The sequence below is a fragment of the Anarrhichthys ocellatus genome, unplaced genomic scaffold (assembly GCF_004355925.1).
Source record: "Anarrhichthys ocellatus isolate YVR2014 unplaced genomic scaffold, GSC_Weel_1.0 scaffold205, whole genome shotgun sequence".
NCBI classification, from domain to species: domain Eukaryota; kingdom Metazoa; phylum Chordata; class Actinopteri; order Perciformes; family Anarhichadidae; genus Anarrhichthys; species Anarrhichthys ocellatus.
This window is the reverse complement of record NW_022280235.1, coordinates 203,806-206,548: the sequence shown is the minus strand read 5'-3', so window position 1 is coordinate 206,548 and position 2,743 is coordinate 203,806. Positions and strand designations below refer to the sequence as shown.

Below are 2,743 nucleotides of genomic sequence, written 5' to 3'. Positions count from 1 at the left end.
ATATACATATATACATATATATATGTATATATATACATATATACATACATACGTATATATATATACATATATACATACATACATATATATATATATATATACACATATATATACACACATATACATACAGTACATACATATATATATACATACAGTACATACATACATATATATTTTCAAAGTTGTGTGAGCTCACTGTCGGTCTCAGGTGAGGAAGAGAAGGATGAAGCAGCAGAACGTCGTCACCTCTTGAATTTAACATTCAATGTGCCGCGAGCATATCTATCCAGCATGCTCTGCTCTCGAGTCAAGCCCTCACTAAGACCAAGAAAGTGGATCACATCACTCCAGTTCTGAGGTCTTTGCACTGGCTTCCTGTCCAACAAAGACTTGACTTTAACATACTGCTGTTGGTTTATAAAGCACTGAATGGTTTAGGGCCAAAACACATCTCCGATCTGCTGCTACCTCATGAACCATTCCGACCCCTTAGGTTGTCTGGGACCAGTCTACTTTCTGTTCCCAGTCAGAACTAAACATGGAGAAGCAGCGTTCAGGTTTTTCTGCTCCACATATCTGGAACAAAGTCCAGAAAGCTGCAGGTCTGCTGAGACCCTCAGCTCCTTTAAATCAAAACTGAAGACTTTTCTGTTTGCTGCCTTTAATTCAACCACATTCAAGGATATTAATACATTTCTGCATTTTACTATACTACTGTATTCTATTTCTTACACTGCTTTTTAGTGTCTTAATGAATGTTCTTAATTGTTTTTAAATCTCCTTTTCTTTTGCCTTATGTTTTGATGCTTTTAATGGTTTTATGTGAAGCACTTTGAATTACCTCGTTGTTGAAATGTGCTGTACAAATAAACGTGCCTTGCCTCACGCACACACGTCACTGAATAATATTAGTGTATTTGTGAGGACTCTCTCATTCTAACCACATCCTTGAATGCTGCAGCTCTCGTCACCTCTTCTTTCTTTTCTTGTAACATTTTCTCTTTTCCACATTCCCTTCTTTGTGTCCTTGTTCTTCTGTTTTCTATTATTTATTCCCTTCTTTCTGCCCTCATTCACTTATTTCATCATGTCCGTCTACTTTCTTTTCTTCTTCCACTGGTTCTCCACCTCTCTCCTTTTCTACCTGGACTTAGTTCCAGTCTTACTTTCTCCTTTCTTTCTCATACTGTCATTCCTTTTTTTTCTTCATCTCACACCCCTCACCCTTCTCTTCCTCTCTGAGCTGATTTTCTAAATAAAACATGTGTTTTATATTTAAAGTAAAAACAGGTACTGGAGGATGTAAGGTAATAAAAGTGTTAGTACCTGAAAGGTGAGCTGTTCCACAGCGGACTACATCCACAGAAACGCCTGAAACAACAAGCATCACCTGTTCATGTTCATATTGTTAAATCAGAAGAACGTGATCTGCAGACAGTTATAAATATGATTATAAACACCACTTCATATTTTAACATTACATTTTAACTCTAGCTTGTAAAATTTATATTTTAACAGAACACAGAACTGACGTATTCACATTAGTACTTTAACACTAACTATTAGCATGTCAACATTATAACATAAACATTCAATTTAGTATTTTAACACTAGCATGTAAACATTAATATTTTAACAATAGCATGTAAACATTAATATTTTAACATAACATTTTAACAATAGCATGTAAACAGTGTTTTAACAAAACATTTCAACAATAGCATGTAAACATTGATATTTTAACATAACATTTCAACAATAGCATGTAAACATTAGTGTTTTAACATAACATTTTAACAATAGCATGTAAACATTCATATTTTAACATCACATTTTAACAATAGCATGTAAACATTAGTGTTTTAACATTGCATTTTAACAATAGCATGTAAACATTAGTGTTTTAACATTGCATTTTAACAATAGCATGTAAACATTAGTGTTTTAACATAACATTTTAACAATAGCATGTAAACATTAGTGTTTTAACATAACATTTTAACAATAGCATGTAAACATTAATATTGTAACATAACATTTTAACAATAGCATGTAAACATTAATATTGTAACAACATTTTAACAATAGCATGTAAACATTAATATTGTAACAATAGCATGTAAACATTCATATTTTAACAATAGCATGTAAACATTCATATTTTAACATAACATTTTAACACTAACATGTTAACATTACCTTATTAACTTTAGTATTTTAAAAATAAGTGTTCGACACTAGCATGTTAACACTATTCTAACATAACATTATGAATGTGATTATAGGCCCAGTCTACACGATGAGATAATGTCACCATAACAATCGCCAGTTTCTTTTGAACAAGTAAAATTTCCACAGCAGACAGTCTAATGTCCGTTCTACGTTCATTCTAGAACCTTTTTGTTTCACCTGAGCCTTCATGTCATCAGTCTCAGGTGAGTGAGTGTGTGTGTGTGTATACATCCTCACCTCGCACATCAGCGCTGAAAACTATTCACCCTCTCTGCAGGTTTGGTCCTCACACATTCAGTGCTCTTCCTCCTCCGAGCCTCGTCCTCAGGACTCACCTGAAACATAAGACGTCCAGGTGGAAAAAACACCGTCAATAGCTGCTGTCAGTCTGTGACTCACCTGAGAGGAGTCAGTATGTGACTGTGATAGTGATATTATGAATATATTTTGGGCTAGAAGTGAAATGTGGTTCAGTGAACATGACAAACTACATCACACCGATACGCCGCCC

General features: G+C 34.1%; 1 long non-coding RNA gene across 1 annotated transcript in view; it reads right to left on the bottom strand.

The window, feature by feature from the left end:
- Positions 1-797: 797 nt before the first annotated feature.
- The window catches only part of LOC116400783 (uncharacterized), a 6,643-nt gene continuing 4,697 nt past the window's right edge, over positions 798-2,743 (bottom strand). The window contains exons 2-3 of the long non-coding RNA XR_004213944.1: positions 2,470-2,567; positions 798-1,371 (exon numbers count right to left, since the gene is read on the bottom strand). This is a non-coding gene — a long non-coding RNA (uncharacterized LOC116400783). The remainder of the gene's footprint in view (positions 1,372-2,469; positions 2,568-2,743) is intronic.